Source organism: Ceratotherium simum, unplaced genomic scaffold (genome assembly GCF_057802395.1).
Source record: "Ceratotherium simum simum isolate JZ-2026a unplaced genomic scaffold, ASM5780239v1 HiC_scaffold_44, whole genome shotgun sequence".
NCBI lineage: Eukaryota > Metazoa > Chordata > Mammalia > Perissodactyla > Rhinocerotidae > Ceratotherium > Ceratotherium simum.
The window spans coordinates 1,082,164-1,101,907 of record NW_028261260.1 but is presented as its reverse complement, the minus strand read 5'-3'; the positions used below and the strand labels follow the sequence as shown (position 1 = coordinate 1,101,907).

The 19,744-nt window shown below is 45.1% G+C and overlaps 2 long non-coding RNA genes across 3 annotated transcripts in view; both read left to right on the top strand.

Annotated features, from left to right (window-relative positions):
- The window catches only part of LOC147911270 (uncharacterized), a 33,168-nt gene that overhangs the window by 830 nt on the left and 12,594 nt on the right, over positions 1-19,744 (top strand). The gene's annotated exons all lie outside the window — the stretch shown is intronic.
- On the top strand, positions 54-17,167 carry LOC147911271 (uncharacterized). The gene is made up of 2 exons (XR_015551332.1): positions 54-13,317; positions 13,695-17,167. It is a non-coding gene; the product is annotated as an uncharacterized LOC147911271 (long non-coding RNA).

The following is a 19,744-nucleotide window of genomic DNA, read 5'->3' as shown; positions in this document are numbered from 1 at the left end:
GGAGCGCGGTGGGGGGGGGTCGGCGGATGGGGTCGGGGGATGGAGCTGCTGGCGGGCTGCCCCAGGCTGGGGAGCCCAACTCTGTCCCTTTGAGGAGCAGAGGAGCGCCGCCTGGCCGGCGGGTCCCTCTGCTTTGGCGGTGCCCCACCCTGGCGGGGCCTCCTGCCCACCCAGCGGAGGTGCAGGGGGCGGCAGGGAGTCGCCTGCCCTCTGCTCGAGCCCTTGAGTTCGTGCTCCCCGGGGCCCGTCTAGGCCAGGTCTCGACATCCCGGGGTGAACACTTTCCTTCAGAAGATGGACTGTGGTCAGTGCTCCTCTGTCTGACTCCTCTCAGGCTATTTGGCTCCTCATTGCGTTCTTTAAACAAATAAGTGTTCCTACTTCCTTGGGACCACTTTTATAGAAAAGCCTAATCCCATTAATGGTTTCTGATAATTGACTCTATATTTGCAAGGTGAACTTTAAAGCCTGTGAATTGTTGTAAACTGCATTTAATGACAGGAGCTTTAAACAGTCTTTGGTGCAAATTATGTAGCTTCCTAATAATAACTCACCTTCTGTTAACATAGACTGATGACTGATCAATTGATGATTGACATAATGTGTACGGAATTTTGGTTTCAGTGGAAAGGTTTTTCTTGGCAGTTGGTGCTAAAATTAAAATCGGATAAGGAGGAGGTTTTTAGAAGTAGTATGTAGTGTGTGTTTTGTCTCCATACTCATTTAGAATTGTAAGAATTTAGATTTGGAAAGCTCGTAGAGCAAGAATTTTCAAATTTTGATTTGATTGTGTCGGGGGAAGAGGTGGAATCTCCCTCTGCCCTTTTCTTTAAGGTTCTTCTGGCTGGCCAAATAATTAACAAGACAGGTTAGCAGGAGAAAATAATACCAAGTTTAATAACATGTATACATGGGAGAAAGCAGGGAAACTGCGTTTCTCAACACAATAGCAGAAATTCTTGTCTTAGGTACCATGTTCAGCCAAAGACAAAGGAGGGTGTTGGGGATGGGGGGAGTCAGTTACAGGAGATTACCACTAAAGCACAGTAAACAAGAGTAAGGTTATTATGCAGATTTAAGGCCTCAAGTTTCACATTGATAAGCCTCTAGAAATGAGGCCATTCCCCCCTCTTCCCAAAACAGAGAGGGAGATACCTTTACAAATGGAGATTTTCCTTATAAATGTAAATGATTGTCTGGCAACTTCTCGCAGGGCCATCCAGAGAATGTGGCCAGAGAGACAGAACTTCGGATAAGATGGGCTTGTTGGTGCCTTTCCTATTGTAACATTTATCCTACATTATCTTTACAGCCATCATGATAGATCAGTTCCAGGAAGGAGTTACTATGTCAAATTCTTTAGTTAGTGGGGGAGGTCAAATGTCCCTAGAGAAAACAACCAAGGTAAAGAGATGGATTTCAGGGTGGCCAAATCTTGACCTCCCACAACTGAGAGGGTGAAAGGTTAAAAGGCCAAATACGGTAGGATTTCATTTATATGATATTCTAGAAAAGATAAACCATAGGGAAAGACAACAGATCGTTAGTTGCCATTAGTTTTAATATTTAGTTAATCATTTAGTTTAATAGTTTAATCATTAGTTTTAATATTTCTGATAAAAAAATACATTTTATTGATAGCATCCTAATTATACTTTTGGATGATACCAGAATTTAACAACCTATGAAATTCTGCAGGAGGAACAAATGACATGTTGGTTATTGGTGTCTTTGAAGTGTAAGGATTGTTGGTAATGAATCTAAATAAGCATTGTTGGATTGTGAACTACTGATTTTTTTACTAGATTCTGTTGGACATGGCATATTACAAGTTTCAAAATGCTCTTTAAATTACTGTAGCAGTCTGAAGCTATTAAATTGTAATGTAAGATCTTTATAGATGAAACAGGCAAAAATACAAAAAGCCATTTATCTTTTTATCTTTGTTAAAAAATGAAGTAAATCTTACCATATACATGAATGACTTCTGGCTAGACAGACCTGAACTTGACAAGACGGACTCACTAGTATGGTGAATTTGTTTTGGAATGTTAAAGTGGGAGAGGACATATGTTTTTCCTGAGGGTGACCCGAGTCAATATGGTAGGTTTTGCTGTTTATACGCTCTTTCTGAGTTACCATCTTGATTAAACAGCTTGTCATAGACGTACCAAGAAATTTGGGCCATTTTATGTATCAATATTTTTTTAAATAATTTTATTTATTTATTTTTTCCCCCAAAGCCCCAGTAGATAGTTGTATGTCATAGCTGCACATCCTTCTATTTGCTGTATGTGGGACACGGCCTCAGTATGGCCAGAGAAGCGGTGCGTCAGTGCGTGCCTGGGATCCGAACCCAGGCCGCCAGCAGCAGAGTGCGCGCACTTAACCGCTAAGCCACGGGGCCGGCCCTATGTATCAATATTTTAAGATATCCTATTTCCCTGATAGTTTCTAATTTCAGGGTGTCTGGGAAAAACAGTTTCTGAACATAGGTACTTTGGAATATAATTTTTGATTGTTGACTTATTGAAGCATAGATTTGTGGAGTTGGAAATAATTTTAGTGGTTGTAGAGCCTAACCTCTTCATTTTCGTGTAAATGAAAAGTGAGGTTTCTCAAGTTAAGTCGTCCATAGTCTGACTGCTACTTAGTGGCAGAGTTGGAACTGTATGCTCAGATGCTTGTCTCCAGATTCCTAGTACAGTGCTGTCTGTGCTATGTACTATTAAGGAGACAAACCAGTGAGTTACCTTCCCAGATCATATATGTAGCCAGCAGGGTTGATTCTTTCCCATATGCATTTTTTGCTTTCTTTTTTAAATAACTACTAACCACAATTAATTCATTCCCATACCATGTTTAATAACTATAGTTGTGTGTGTCTCCTCGAGCACACGTGGATTCCCTAGAATGGACGCCTGCCTGTGAGTGGATTGCTGGTCCAGAGGCTGATGTGCATCTGCAACTTGACGAGCTGCAGCCAAATCATCCTCTGAAGTTTTAACAATTTCCATTCTCGCCAACAGTGTCTGAGTCATCCTTTCCCTGGGAATTGTCAGATCGGCATTGTCAGATTTTTAAAGGTTTGCCAATCTGATGACTGAGAAATGATGTATTTGTTTCCCTCTTTGTACAACTGTTTTGACAAATGCATAGAGCTGTGCCACTACCACATTCAATATACAGAACAGTTCCAGCACCCAGAACTCCCTTCAGCTGCTCTTTTGTAGTCAACTCTTCCCCCACCCTTAACCCCTGGCAACTAATGATTTGTTGTCTTTCCCTATGGTTTGTCTTTTCTAGAATATCATATAAATGGAATCCTACAGTATTTGGCCTTTTGAGTCTGGATTCTTTCATGTAGCACAATACATTCAGTTTAGTGTTCATCCATGTTGTTGCCTGTATCAGCAGTTCCTTCTGTTTTATTGCTGAATGTAGTATCTATTGTATGAATGTACCACAGTTTATCCATCCACCAGTTGAAGGACATTTGAGTTATTTTCAGTTTTGTCTTTTTTGACTATGAATAAAGCTGCTATAAATATTTGCAAACAAGTTTTTGTGTGAACGTTAGTCTTCTTCTCTTAGGTAAGCACCTAGAAGTGGAATTGCTGGGTCACATGGTATGTGTATGTTTAACTTTATTTTAAAAACTGTTTGTGGTAGCAAAGTCATGGCCCAGAAAGATGTCCTAATCCCTGGAACCTGGGAATACATTAGTTTACTTGGCAAAGGTGAATTAAGTTTGCAGATGGAATTAAGGTTGCTAATCAACTGACTTTAAAATATGGAGATTATCCTGGATTATCCAGGTGGGCCCAGTGCATCACAAAGGCCCTTAAAAGGGAAAGAACAGCAGGCGAGTAGAAAAAAGATGCAACAAGGGAAGCAGGGCCAGAGAGATGCCGAGTTCTTGCTCTTGAGGGTGGAGGAGGGGGGCCATAGGCTAAGGAATGTTGTGGTCTCTAGAAGCTTGAAAAGGCTAGGAAATGGATTAACCTTTAGAGTCCCCCCAAAAGAACCTAGCTCTGCCAACACCTTGATTTTAGCCCAAGGAGACCCGTGTCAGACTGTTAACCTACAGAACTGTAAAACAAATCTGAGCTGTTTTAAGCCATGAAATTTGTGCTAATTTGTTACAGCAGCATAACAAACTCCACTTGAAAGCTGTTTTCCAAAGAGGCTGAACCACTTTGTGTTCTTACCAGCAATGTAGTAGTGTTCCAGTGACTTTCCATCCTCATTAACACTTGGTATGGTCAACATCTTTAATTTTAGACATTCTAATATGTACATAGCAGTATCTCAATGTGGTTTTCATGTGCATTTTTCTCATGATTAATGACGTTGAGCATCTTTTCATGAGCTTATTTGCCATCTGTTTATCTTCTTTGGTGAAGTGTCCAATTCTGTGCCCATTTTAAACTTGGATTTTTTTATTGCTGAGTTTTGACAGTTCTTTATAGTCCTGTCAGATATGTGATTTGCAAAGGTCTTCTCCCAGTCTGTGGCTTGCCTTCTCCATCCTCTCACCAGTGTCTTTGGAAGGTCTGTGTAATGTAACTCGAGAGGCTCCACGTGACCTTGTCTTCCTTCATTGGGAAACAGTGAGGTTGGAGCACCTGAGTCCAATCAGATGTTGATCAGACTTGGGGCTGGGTCTCACTTTTAGTAAACCCAGCCCTTCCGCTTTCCCCCTGTTCCTGTTTGCTCTGCTCCCCTCCCCCGCACAGGCGTCTGGTTCTAAGTCTGGTAGATCTCTGTCTCCTCAGGTTTGGGAGCCCACAGAAAATTCAGCTACACCCTTCAGACATCTCAGCGCAGCTCTCCAGCCTCCTACCTTACATCGCTTCACAATATGGCACATTCCCTGAAGGTCAGACTAGCAGTATGTTGGACTTAGGCCACTTCCACCACTTCTGGATGTTTCACTTTGCTTTATGGAAGCTTTGGCCTAGTTCCCCGGATTCCTGTGTGGCACCAAAACTTAGCACAGGTGCTGTGAGGAAGAGCAGTTGTGTGTGTGAAAGCCCTCAGGTTTCCTCTGCCACACCAGTCCTGCAGAATCACTACAAGTTTGCCTAGTTTCTCTTTTCTCTAGCCGAGGCTCAGACTGAGCAAGCCAGATCCTCAACAGGCACCCAGAATCAGAAAATGCTTCTGGGGGAAAGAAAGGTAAAAATTCTTGCTCACATAAAAGAGTTTTTCTTCTTTCTGGAATTTTAGTTGGTTGGTCCTGAAGTTCTCTGATGCTCTAAAAATATATCTATAATTTATCTGGCTTTGTCCGGTTTTGCAGCAAGAGTGCTTTCCTGTCCTCGTCTACTCTAAAACAGAAGTTCCCTTGTCATTAGTTTTTAACTCCATCTGTTATACATTGTCAATATTATTATTGTTTGGTAAAGTCATGCTTTCAATGATTTATTCAGATGTTTACCCTTTTTTATCCTCACAATCCATTTTTACATCTTAGCATTTCTTCTATCAATTTTTTGTTAAAGTACATTCATTTTACTTTTTAATTTTTTTCCTTGAGTAATATTAGCTCTGGGCTAACCTCTGTGCCAGTCTTCCTCTATTTTGTATGTGGGTCACCACCATGGCATGGCTGATGTGTGGTGTAGGTCCACTCCTAGGATCTGAACCCATGAACCCAGGCCTTGGAAGCAGAGCGTGCTGAACTTAAACCTCTACACTGGGTAGCTGGCCCCCTTAAAGTACATTCTTTAGAAGTTCCTTAATGAGCATTTGTTGGTGGTAATACTCTTAGTAAATGTTTGCATAAAAATATCTGTAATTCACCCCAGTTCTTGAGATATGGTGTGATTGGGTATACACTGAAAGTCATTTTCTCTCTGTATCTTTAAGATTTAATCCAACTCTCTCTTGCCTTCCATTGTTAAGAAATGTATCATAGCTCTAAATGTAAGTCTCTGTAAGTGTTCTGTCCCTCTGTGGGGCTTTGAATATCTTCTTTTGTATTTGGTGTTCTTTGGTTTCCCTGGATGGATCTAACTCTAGATTTTTTTTTTTTAATTATGCTTGAGATGTGTTCACCTGCCTGAATCTAGAATAGAAGTCTTTTATTAATTCTGGAAATTTCTTTTTTTTTTTTGTGAGGAAGATTAGCCCTGAGCTAACATCCATGCTAATCCTCCTCTTTTTGCTGAGGAAGACTGGCTCTGAGCTAACACCTATTGCCAATCCTCCTCCTTTTTTTTTCCCCCAAAGCCCCAGCAGATAGTTGTATGTCATAGTTGCACATCCTTCTAGTTGCTGTATGTGGGACGCCGCCTCAGCATGGCCGGAGAAGCAGTGCATTGGTGCGCACCTGAGATCCGAACCCGGGCCATCAGCAGTGGAGTGCGTGCACCTAACTGCTAAGCCCCGGAGCTGGCCCTGGAAATTTCTATTATGTCTGAATATTCCTTGAAATCATATATATATTTATATTATTTGTGAATAGCTTCTGTTGGACTATGAATGTCCTCTTTGTTGTGTCTTAGAGGAGGAGAGTTCAATAGGGGAAGCTCACTCTGCCATGATGTTGATGTCACTCTCTTTTATATATTTATATTATTTAATTCAAATATATGTACACATACTTATGTTATTTATACACATTCAATATATATTCATTATATATATTATTTAATTCAATATATTATATTATTCAATATAATGATTTATATTATCCAAAAAATGTACATATCTTATTTCTATATATGATCCTGTACTTGACCAAACTCAAGCCAGGCTCCATTGAGCCCTCTTCTTGACTAGGCCTCAATCTTATCCTATAATAACTACAGCCTCTCAGCACAAATGGTTTCACACCTCCACACGCATTATAAGACTTAAACACTGACACAGTTTCTAACAGCTCAAATCCACATCCCTAGGATGACCCCTGCCCCCTTAAAGAGTGTCGGCCTGAGAAAGCTCAAAGCAGCCAAAAGAACTGACTGTTTGTTCTGGCCAACACTCAGTCATTTGCCTCTGACATCCCTTTCTTAGAGCATTTACCCAAAAGTGCTTACAACTGTGAATATTTCCTCTGTCCTTTTGAGTTTTATATATATATATATTATATATATATATAAATATATATTTAGAGACACTTATATATATAAGTGTCTCTAATAACCAAGGAATGCATTTCTCAAGGTCCTGAGAGCCATTCATTGAGATGAGGATAGGGTGTCTGTCTCCCAGACTCTGTGAGAGGAGAAAAGTGAAACTTTGATCATTTCCAACCAGCAGACACAACTGGCCAGATTACACTGCACTGACCAACACTCTGTAACTTTTCCCTCCCTGACTCTACTGAGCCCCTGCTCACCCCTCTGCCTGCTCCCTCATTCTCCCTTTCAAATGCCCAGTCACCTCTGTACAAATCAAATTGAGTTCAGTTCACCCTGTTCCCTCTTCCCTATTGCAGTGGTATATTACTGATTAAAATCTGTCCTGACCACTTTCACTAGAGTCTGGTTTTGCATATATTCTACATTTAACACACATATAGATAATCTCAGGCATATGCATATATATGCATATACCAACATAACCATGGGCCCTCCAGGACCAGTTCAACTGACCCCATCTTATCAACAGAGTAGTTAAGAGTTTTCTTTCAGGAACTGAGACCCCTAGTCCAGTTCAGGCCAGTTGACACCACCAACCCATCAACTACACCTGCGCAAATGCTCGATAAATGATATTTTTGACATCAAGCAGCTAAAAGCTCCATCCTCAGATCATCGTAACACTGCCAATTTCTGAACACACATCCGATGAAGAGCCACAAAGCTTGACTTTGCTTGTGAAGATCATCAATTACCTCACTTCTCCTTACTTCCAATCATCTACTTCCACATGTCAGACCGCCCTGCCCTTCATCCCATAAATTGTGCCCCAAGCCCTGGATCGGGGAGACAGATCTGAGACAGACACATGGCCCCTGTCTCCTTGCAGATAAATCTCACAAAAATAAAGCTACAATTCTTTTCCCAAAAGCTGATGCCAAAATAACTGGCTTTTTTAATGTGCATTGGGCAAGAGAACCCCAATATTGTGCAGTAACATCAATACATATATATATATACACTTAATGGATGTTTTATCTTCTTTTTTTTTTCCTTTGCTGATGAGGATTCACCCTGAGCTAACATCTGTGCCACTCTTCCTCTATTTTGTATGTGGGTTGCCACCACAGCCTGGCCACTGATGAGTGGTGTAGGTCCATGCCCAGGAATGGAGCCTGGGCTGCTGAAGTAGAGTTCTCTGAGCTTAACCACTAGGCCATGGGACCGGCCCATGTCTAATTGTTTTGAAGATGTTACTAGATATGCAATTGAAGTTTCACTATGATCTCTGGATTTCCTTGCTACTCCTTTAGTCCTTCACTTCAGTGTATGTGTTTCTTGCTCCATTTTTCATGCTAGAGGATTTTCTCAAATATCAAGTGGTCCTTGGCTACCTGTTCATATTTCTGTGATGGGAAGAAAACAGCTGAGTAGGATCTCTGTGGGCCTGATGGGGCCTGTGAATGTCTGGACTCAATGTTTCTTCAGGGGTGTTGAGTGTTGAACTAGTAACAGGCAAACAGTGTTGGTGCCCATGCTGATCTGTAACAACATACTTATTCCACACATTCCCACAATGACAGACATCCTCTGAACACATGGAAATGCTGACAACACACCCACACCCACATACACACTATTTGTAAATGACCATCAGCATTCAGTCTGTAAACTACACCTGATAATGCACACTGATACTCAGAACATACACACAAACTCACACACTTACAGACCACTCACTGTCTCAGAGCCCACAGTGACTTGAACTCTCTAAACACACACAGACATCAACAAAACACACCTTCACATAGATGCCATAATAGCCGTGCACCCTGTGACCATACAGAATTGCTGAACACACACACATCCATACAACAAGGAGCATGGCCGTGCATGTGTGGGCTTGATCAGGAAGTTTTTCACACCTCAGCATCAACATGGACACCCCGGGGCAAGAGGGAGAGGCAGAGGGCACAGGGACAAAATGTGAGGAGCAGTCAGGAGGCACTTGCATAAAACAAATATGATACCTGCAAAGCTGGTTGCTAAATGACATACGACTCAAGGATAGGAGGACCCAAGAGGATCTGAAATGGTACAAAAGAGGTGACTGATACAAACCCATCACAAGATATTTAAATGTAAGGAACAGTGATATTTTAAAAGGCACTGAGGAGAGTCCATCAAAGCTTAGATATAATTTCAAACAATGAATGACATGGAATTCTGGCCAAAGAACAGCCATTATTGCTGTTAAAATTCCTATTTAAATGTTCTTATAAAATTATAGAAATACTCATTGAAAAATGACAAATGCTCATTGGTTTAAAACATTTCAGGGTAAAATTAATGCAGCTTCCACTTTTATTGAGTAGCTTTCCTGGGGCAGCTAGAAAAGCTGTACAATGCACACAGAACAGCTGTTTGAAGGGTCTTAGAACATCCCGTGCAGACAGGACTTGGGGGTCTACAATCTCTGAGATGAGGGAAGCAGAAGATTGTGAGCACCAGCTCCACGTGGCTTCTCCCCTAAGGCATTTGCTATTTCAACAGTGAGAGAAGAGAGTCTGAGCAGAAAGAGGAGGAAAAATGAACTGAAATTTCATTTCAGCCAAGTCCAGTAACTTCTGCTTCCAGTCAGTTGTGGTAAAGGCAGAGCAACAATTAAACGTTGATTTAATAAATACTGTAAGATTGAAAACACCAAAGGGATGTGGAAGCAAACAGGACTAGATGAAATAAAATTTCAAAAAGGAAAGAGCCTTTTTAGGTGAGATAGCCACACATGCCCTCACCCAGGGGAATTTGCTTAATCTGGACTCTGATAATCAGACCTGTCTTACCAGAAAACGATTGTAAATACAATCTGTCATAATTGATCTATGTTAGCTTTTTAATATCACAAGCTTTGTTTGGCTGTTAATTTTTATTGCCTCCACTAGAAGACTCTGTAAAGGGAAAGACATTGTATCATTTGCCACATGATCTCCAGAACATTCTTCAGTTGGGGCTGTATGACTTCTATAAATATGTGTTAATTGTTGGTTTCATGAATGCTATGGACTGAATGTCTACGTAATCCAATTTCATAAGTTAAAATCCTAATCCCCGAAGTGATTGTATTTGGAAGTGGGGCCTTTGGGAGTTAATTAGCTTAGATGAGGCCATGAGTGTGAAGCCCCCATGATGGGATTAGTGCCCTTATAGGGAGATGGAGGGCCAGAGCTCTCTCTGCTAGATGAGGGTAGAGCAAGAAGCTGTCCTTCTGCAAAACAGGAAGAGAGCTCTCACCAAAAACAAATCAGCTTGAACCTAGATCTTGAACATCCCAGTCTTCAGAACTGTGAGGAATGCACTTCTGTTGTTAAAAGTGCCCAGTCTACAGATGGCCCGGCGGTGCAGTGGCTAAGTGTGGGTGCTCCGCTATGGTGGCCCAAGGGTTTGCAGGTTCAGATCCTGGGCACACACCGATGCACAGCTTGTCAAGCCATGCTCTGTCTGCATCCCATAAAAAAGTAGAGGAAGATGGGCACAGATGTTAGCCCAGGGCCAATCTTCCTCAGCAAAAAAGAGGAGGATTGGCATCAGATGTTAGCTCAGGGCTGATCTTCCTCACACACACAAAAGGAACCCCAAAAGTGCCAAAGTGCCTGGTCTAGGGGCCTGCCCCACAGCCTACTGGTTAAGTTCAGTGAGCTCCTCTTGGTAGCATGGGTTCAGTTCCTGGACACAGACCTATACCACTCATCAGCAGCCATGCTGTGGGGGTGACCCACACACAAAATAAAGGAAGACAGGCATGGATGTTAGCTCATGGTGAATCTTCCTCAGCAAAAAAAATAAAGTACCCAGTCTATGGTATTTTTGTTACGACATCCCATACAGACTAGGACACTGAGTGTGTGAATAAGTTCGTTTAGATTGACGATCCTTCTTCTACATGACACATTATTGCCAATGATCCCTAAATTGGTGTGAGTCAAATTCCCCTTAAGGATCATAAAGACGTTAGGGCCCTTCTCCCTAGTTGTGCACATATTGCTACACATGAAAACATGTTGCATCATGTGTTTTATCGACACCTTAGTCTTACACCTCATCCCATTGGCCTTCAGCGAACTTCAGTGTTACAGCCAGTGCTTTGGGCAATAAAAGAAAGTCCCTGGACTGAAGAGGGGTCGGTATCCATCGTGCAGCTCCTGTCCTCTGCCCAGCCAGCTCCAGCACAGGGTCAATTTACAAGATGGGCTTTCCTCCAGGCAGCTCTGTGTTTCTCCCAGCCTGTTCTCATTTAGGATGATCTCACCAGGAGCAATGAGTGTAAATTTGGAGGGAAGAGCTACAGAAGGCATCTGCCAGGGGAAATTCTTTGTGGTTACATGGTCTAGAATATGGACACCTGGCTGCTCTAAGGTGTCCTGAAAATGGAAACCTTCTCACGTCTGTAATATCCTTCCATGTCCTCTTTCCCCTCCATCTCTCTGTTCTTGGTGGAAAAATTCCCTTGGCAACGACAATAAAAAAATGAAAGTAGGGAATGGCCCATTTCCAGTCTCAGAATTCTGTGAAATTTTACTGCCTATCCCCAGTCTCCCAGGACTGACACCCTTTTTACTCTTTTAAGATTAGATTACATTTTAATCTCCTTTAATCAAAGTTTTCTCTCATCCTTGTTATGTATATACATGTTCTAATACATAATATTGAAAACATTATTTTTGGCCCTACAATTTCCAGATTCATTCATAGTTGTTTTCTGATGGATGCATGACTTTGTAATTATGTTTATAACTCCATTAACTATAGAAATTGACTAAATGATGAGTAGTAATGTACTAATACAGGAAAATGGCCCATTTTTATTCAACATAAAGTTTCATGTTTTCATCAAGACAAATACACGAATACTTAATTGTTCAGCAAAAACTCTTCCTGTGTACATGTAAGCAATTATAAATCTATTGAAGTTGGTTTACCTTGTCGATTATTCCTTATTTCTGAGTTGTGCATTCAGCATTTCCATGAACACTTTAGAGTCCTGCATCTTTATCCTACCATTTTAAATACTAGGTCATCGACAAAAGTCCACATGACTTGTTCAGTTGTGTGCTAGTGGGTCCTTTGTAGGGTGTCTTCCCAGGTATGTTTTCACAGGGTCATCGACAAAAGTCCACATTACTTGTTCTGTTGTGTGCTAATGGGTCCTTTGTAGGCTGTCTTCCTGGGTACGTTTTCCAGTGTGAACTCCAGCTGATGGCCTTGTGACACTGATGTAAATACTGTTGTCTCCACAGATCATGGGGCCAATGATGTGTGGTCCTTTACGAAGTCATATATAACCTAATACTTTTCATTCAATTAGTGTAAGGCATGCTATGGAAAGTAGATTGGGGACAATTAATAAAAGATGATTGATTATGAACATGCTGTTAGGGAGAAAAATTGAACCTCTGGCTATACAGGTTTACGTTTCATTCAATTAATCAGCCAGCCTAACAAACCCCGTTCATAGGCAGGGCTATATACATATATATATTAGATTAAGATTATATCATCTATTAGTTTGAATGTGCTTTTGTAAAGTACGCCTTGTTTCTCTTGCCCTTTCTTACTGGGAGAAATATGGAATAGATAGAAACTGCCTGGATTACTCTGGTCTGAACTCAGATCACATAGGACTTGAATCATTCAACAAATGAGCCATTAATAGTGGCTACACCACTGGGATTTCCTGATCCAACATCGCAGTCATACACCCTATTGTGGATATGGACTCTAGAATAGGATTGTGCTGTTATCCCGAGGGTAACTTGTTCTGTTGATCAATATTTTGGATCAATAAGTGATGAAATATTTTGACTAGTTGGTCTAATCACTCAGAGGTTATTTTCTTCTCTGAGGTCACCCTAACCAAAATTGTTAGTCCATTTAAGATTTGTTATCCCTTGATTTGGCTTAATTTTTTTTTTTTTGAATTAATTGGAGCTCCATAGGGTCTTCTTGTCTTATTTTGTCATTCCCGCCTCTTCAGGGAAAGGTCAATTTCACTGATTAAAAGTAAAAGAGAGTAAAACCCTCGAGTGGCTGTTCATACAAGTCCTCATTTAGACAACAAATGATGATGCTGCCTTTGCAGGGTCCAGTCACTGCGGCCTTTACACCGTGTCACTGGGCAAGCAGTGCCTGTAACACCAGAAATGCCAGAGGAGATGCTTTTGGTAAACAGGTGGGGGCTGTGTTTGCAGAGTTTACTTTTTTAAATCTTTCCTTGAATGCCTACCTGTGTTGGGTTAACAATTAATGTAATAAATAATTATTGGGTTGAATTTATTTTATTGTTAACTTTTGGTGATTATCTGTTATAAGATTATGCAAGGAGAAATAATTCTTGTTGCTTATAGTAACAGTACTACTTCTATGAATTAATAGATTAATGCAGTATTAGATTAGGAGTTAGTTTCTGTGATTGAAATTAAGATAAGTATATTGTTGAACCTGAAGGCTTTCTTAACTGGTGGCTGAATTTAGGCCAACTAGGGTATTGTTTGTACTCCCTCTCTAAGGAAGGTTGTATCCTGTATCTAAAAGGCTGTACCTCTTTAGGGCTGGGTCTGGAGGAGGCAGGAGGCTGGACAAGTGTGGAGCTGGCTCTGACCCAGAGGGATGAGCAAGAGACACAGGGCACCTGCTGCCACACACAGCCGCAGCAGACATCACCCATCAGTCACGACATGCTGGGCTGCAGAGCCCAGAGAGCGCCCCAGTTCTCAACAAGGTGCACTCGGAAGCCACTCCCGGGCAGAGCAGGGGACTGTGATGAACACATTTGCCATCCCCGCTCCCCTAAGACGTGCTCCAGGCCTCCTCTCCCCACTTACTCCGCCAGCTCCTCACTGTCCTCGGGACTCAGGCTTTCAAGGCCCGCCAGCAGGCTGCTCCAGCACTTCTCCTTCCTTACCACCGCCTCCCCTCTCTGCTCCCACTCTAGTTCCAGGGCAAGTTACCTGTGGCTCCTGAGTGCTGCTCCTTGGCCTGGAAGGAGCCCCATCCTTCACCCTTCCACCCTGTGCACTCCTACTTACCCTTCAAGACTCGACTCCAGTGATGCCTCCTCGGGAAGCCCTCCCTGACGCTCCATCTCCCCAGGCCTGCTCTGGACCACCACTCTGCCTCCTGCCCACATCCATCACTGCCGGGAACCTTGCTGGGCCCCCTTGTCTGGTCTTCAAGTCCAAGCCCCTCAGGAGGGGAGGAAATGCTTGGGCTCAGGGCAATGGAGCAGATTCCTGGACTGTGGTGACACTGCCCACCCCAGGAGAGGTCATTCTTTGGGGCACTTCCAACTTGGACCCAATGCAGCTCAGGGGGAGCCAGGACACAGGAAGGCTGGCTCTGGGCCCAGCAGGTCACAGGGTCAGCCTAGGGAAAAGGCACAGGGGCCACACAGAGGGGCTCAGGACAGAACTCCAAGTCAACAATACCCTTGCTAAGGGCAGCAGGGGCCAAAGGCAGCTGCACAGGGCGCACGAGGGTCTGGCGAGCTTTTCATCTGCTCAGAGAATCCCAGGGCTGGATAGAAGGAACTCAGGAGGCCCATCTGAGGTGGAGGTCACCTCGGGGGCATGCAAGCAGAAGCTGAGGGTCCCACAGCAAGTGGAATCTGAAGAGCTGACTCTCAAAGTCCTAGTGGCTCTAACGTCTCCGAGTTGGAAGTCAGTCCCCTCAGTCACAGCCTCTAGCTGCCCCCTCACAGGGCTGTGCCTCTCAAACACGGCTCCCAAGGAGAGTGGAGGCTGAGGGTGAAGGCAACCTCCTACCCGTGAGAACTGCTATGATCACGGCCTCCCGCAAGGGGCAAAGGATGATGAGCAAGGGACAGAGGGACTGACCCACACGACTTCCACTCGGATGCTGAACATGCTTGTGATTCACGGGGCCAATCAGTATCTGTCTTCATCCTCCACTCCTCTCTCCCCAAAAGGACATGTCAGTGTTTACTATGACATCCACAGACACATCAAGGGCATCTGGGAAGAATCATGTGTACATCTGGAGAGAAGGGCACTGTGAAAACCAGTAATATCTGCATCCATGTGTGCAGATACCGACATCTACATACAGCTGTCACATTCCTCCAGCAGCCCTGGAATACTCCACAATCATGTTGGCAGGTTTTTGGCACAAGGTAGCCAAACCAACTGGTGGTGTCCCCGAATGCCACCACTGCTGGGGCCTACCTTGAGGTTGGGGGGAGGCAGGGTGCCATGCCCTGTCTCACAAAAGTCTGGCTGGTGTCCAGGTGGGTCTCATAGCCTTTGATGATCATGCACTCCATGGCTATGTTTTCCTGGATGATCTCTGTCTCGTTTACTTCATTGTGCATTATCCTGTGGGGACAGAAAATAAGTCAGAGACAGGCTGCCCCCACCTCTCAGGAAGAAGGGAATGCCGGGCCTCTGGCCAGACCTAGGAAGAAGGCCTGGCACCCAAGATGCTCAGGTGGAGACTGTGGTCACGGAGGGGGAAAGAGCATGCATATTGAATACCTGCTGTGCTGGGCACTCTATGGGCATGAGCTCACATCATCCTTCTGACAGCCCAAGGAGACAGGTGTTCTTATTTCAGAGAGAAGGAAATGGAGATTAATAGCTAGAAAGCAGGTCTGATCTGAAAGTCTGAACCACGTGGAAAAGAGACGGCAAAACTGAGAGGAGGACGGGAGTACAGGAAACAACATTTCTTCATTACTCTGTGCCCCACACCACTACTGGTCTTATCTCCATCCATCGAACTCCACCCACCCATCCTGCCTCAGGGCCTTTGCACTTACTCTTTCCACCCCTCCTCCAATGCACTTTATACAGTTGCTTCCTTAATGTTCGGCCCTGGAATGGCTTAGTTTTTGAGCACCTGGCAATCGCACTGGCTCATGGAAAGACTGACTCCCGTAGGCTCCAGCACTTCTGGGGGGAAGCAGAACACACCTTGCCCCTTAGTCTGAGAATAAGGACAACTCTCCTATTTGTCCTGTTCTGACTGCCGCAACACTCCTCCTCCAGCAGGTGGCGCCATTTAACTGCTTTTTAAAAATAGCATTGGTGGGAAAAGAGGCCTGTGAGTTGCCAACTTTGCTAAGAGCCTTGGTGGGTTTTCAGGAATCTTAGGATGTTAGTAATTTTGTGGGGAGGAGAGTCTGGAAAAAGTACCCCACCTACTCCAAGAAAAGCACAAAACCTCTTATTTGTCTGCTGATGCCTCAAATTCTACAAGCACGACCAGATCACCAAGAGGGCTGGTTAATGTGTGTGGTAGTAGACACTGTCCAATTTAACCCTCCGAGCAATGAGAGATGACACTGGTTGAGCTGGATCCGTGATTAATGAACTCAGCGTGATGAGCAATTACTGGGCCCTTCTGACTCTCAGTTTGCTCACCTGTAGAAGGTCAGAGTGAGGATGGAAGAGAACGCTGATGGTGCTCAGGGCAAGCTACCCCAGGAAGCACCACTCTGGTATGTGGATTATTTCGAGCTGAAGACAATAAGGACTCAGGGAACTCAGGAAGAATATTTGAGTTTCCCCTCCCAAACTGCCTAAAGAATTTAAAACAAAAGATCTGTTTCAGGAAGGAGTTATTATCATGACTGCTATAAAGATAATGTAGGATAGAGGTTACAATAGAAAAGGCACCAACAAGCCCATCTTATCGGAAGTTCTGTCTCTCTGGCCACATTCTCTGGATGGCCCTGCGAGGAGTTGCCAGACAATCATTTACAAGGGAAGTCTCCATTTGTAAAGGTATCTCCCTCTCTGTATTGGGAAGAGGGGGGATGACCTCATTTCTAGAAACTTATCAATGTGGAAGGTGAGGCCTTAAAACTGCATAATAAACCTTACTCTTGTTTACAGTGCTTTAGTGATAATCTCCTGTAACTGACACCCCCACCCCCAACATCCTCCTTTGTCATTGGCTGAACATGGTATTTAAGACGAGAATTTCTGCTATTGTGGAGAAACGCAGTGTCCCTGCTTTCTCCCATGTATACATGTTATTAAACTTGGTATTATTTTCTCCTGCTAACCTGTCTTGTTAATTATTTGGCCAGCCTTAAGAACCTTAAGGAAAAGGGCAGAGGGAGATTCTCTCTTCCCCCGACAACGCATTTCACGTGCTGACCTCAGGCCCAGCCCACACGGCAGGTGCTTGAATAAAGGGCAGTGATCACTGTTGCTATTATCACTGGTTTCAAAGTTGTTATTATAAAACTATTATCATCCGTTGTTTTCTGGTTATCAGATTGGGGCATGGAGATGGGGTCTCTTCCTTAGGAGCCTCAGTCCGTCCCTCCCAGCAATGCTCTCAGCAACCCAGGCCCTAGCCCTCTTCTAGGGAGGCACCTTTCAAAGATATGCTAGTTCCCTGGAGATGGACTCATATTTGGAGGTGAGCAAAAGTAAGCAGAACCATTTCTTTTGACGAGGGTGGGGATTTTGCTGAGGAGGGCCGTATTTGCTACAAACAAGGGGGCGATCCCAGAGTAGCAACACTAGTTTCACTGTTAGACAAGTGCCAGCTGCAGCTGCTCAGGACTCCTGCCAGCCCCGGCTGGGTTTTGTGCTGAGAGCCACACCGTCCACGCAGCTGGGGAGGAGTTCCCAGGGCCGCAGGCTCCCGGGGGAACTGAAACTGATGACCTGGGTTACATTGAGCCCAAGAGATGAGGTTCAGGAGAAAAAGCAGGACAAAGGCCAGAGGTAGGAGAGAGCCAGCCCCAGGGGAGGAGTGTTTCTGAGCACAGCCAGGGAGGGTTTGTTATCTGATGGCTTCCTGCCGGGCTGGGAGCTTGCCTCAGTCCCCGGAGGGAGAGAGGAGGATGAAAGGGCTGCTGTCAGGCTGATAGGAAAACCCTCTTCTGTGCCAGTAGGGCTGTGTTCAGGCCAGGTGCAGGTGATCAGGTGGGACAAAGGACGAGTAGGCTGTGGGAAAGGGGATCAGGATCTTAGAATAAATGCCTTGGCACCCATGTGCCTTCCTCACCCCTGCCCGCACCAGGACAGGGCATCCCGCAGGGATGAGGAGCCTCGCTGGTGTCCCAAGTCTTCTCCTTGGGGAAGTGTGCAGGATTTGGCTACTTGCGGCACGAGAGGACTGGGGTCTCCACCCCACAATGGTTTCTGTTAGTCTACAATCACGCTCTGATTACATCTGCTCCCTGAATGAACCTCCACTCCGGGGCCTGTGCCCTGCCCTGGTCCAGCCTGGTCCTCCCTCTGCCCAGCTGGGATCCGTGGCCCTACTGGCTGCCTCTTGCTGGACTCGGGAAGCCATTTAGGGCACTGAGTGGTTGGCAGAGCTGGGGACAGCACCTCACACGCTGCAGACCGACCCTCCTTTGCAGCTTCTGGCAGCCCATCACTGAGTACAAGGCTGCTCATCATATCTTGGCCTCCATAAGGTGCAGAGCCCAGGGCCTAGCTCCTGGTGCACATCTCGTTCCTGCCTAAACTCACTCCCCTGGTGATCTCACCAGTCTTGTGACTATAATCCCATCTCCGAGCTGATGGCTCCCGAATGGCTCGCTCCCTTACACTCCAGACTCAAATGCCCTGCTCTCTTCTTGTCCTCTCCACAACTGTTATCCATCTCAAGTTCAACATGCCCCCAGTTAAGCTCCAATGAAACAAGAAAGATTCCCCCTCCACACCTGCCCCTCCTGCACCTTTCTCCATCCCCGTTAGCAGCAACTCTAACCTTCTGCTTTCTCAGCCAAAAACTCTGGAATCGCCCTTGACTCCCATCTTCTCTCTCCCCACATCTAATGCATCAAAAACTCCTGTTGGTTCCATCTTCAAAACACACCCTGAATCTGAACCTCCTCCTCACCTCCACTGCCACCACCTGGTGCAGGCCACCGTCAACTGCTGCCTGGGCTGTTGTAGGCGCCTCCTCCCTGGTCCCCCTGCTTCTGCCCTGGCAGAGGAAGGTTCCCCCTGGGCTTTGGAGACTGAAAGAGGGGCAGCGGAGGTGCCTTGACCAGAGGGCTGGGGCCTCTGACACTGGACAAGTCATGGGCTTGTCCACTTGTGACACTGCCTGCTGTTGACTGCAGTCTTGGGCTCATGAAGGCCCACCACCCAGGCTCCCCTCTGGGGCTCCTATACCACAGGTTGTGAGACACTGACACTGGAGAACAGAGGAAGTTGGCAGAGTGCCTGTGAGTCCCTGGGCCGATCCCCATCCTGGCAGATGGGCCCACGTGAGTGCCCAGGGCCCTTCCTCGAACCACAACTGTGCCAGGGACAGCACACCACCCACACCATCCCACCAACTGCCCCCTGGGCTTCAGCTGTGAACTCAGATTGCTCCGGGGACCCTGCTTCCAGGTGGGGCAGGCTGGGGGTCCCCCAAACACCACCTCCTGGGATCCTAACCTGAACATGAGATTTACCATCTGGGGCTCAGCAAACTCCCACTGGGGAGCATCCTCAGCCCTGGCCTGTCCACTGGCGGGGGCACCCGGGAGGCGAGCTCACCCAGACAACCCCCCCAGTTTAGCCCTGGCGTCGTCCAGGCTGTTGGCTGGATGTGCATGTGAAAAGTGGGCCAGGAGCTCGTGCAGTGTCAGAATGTGCCTGGGAATCTGCAGGAGGGAG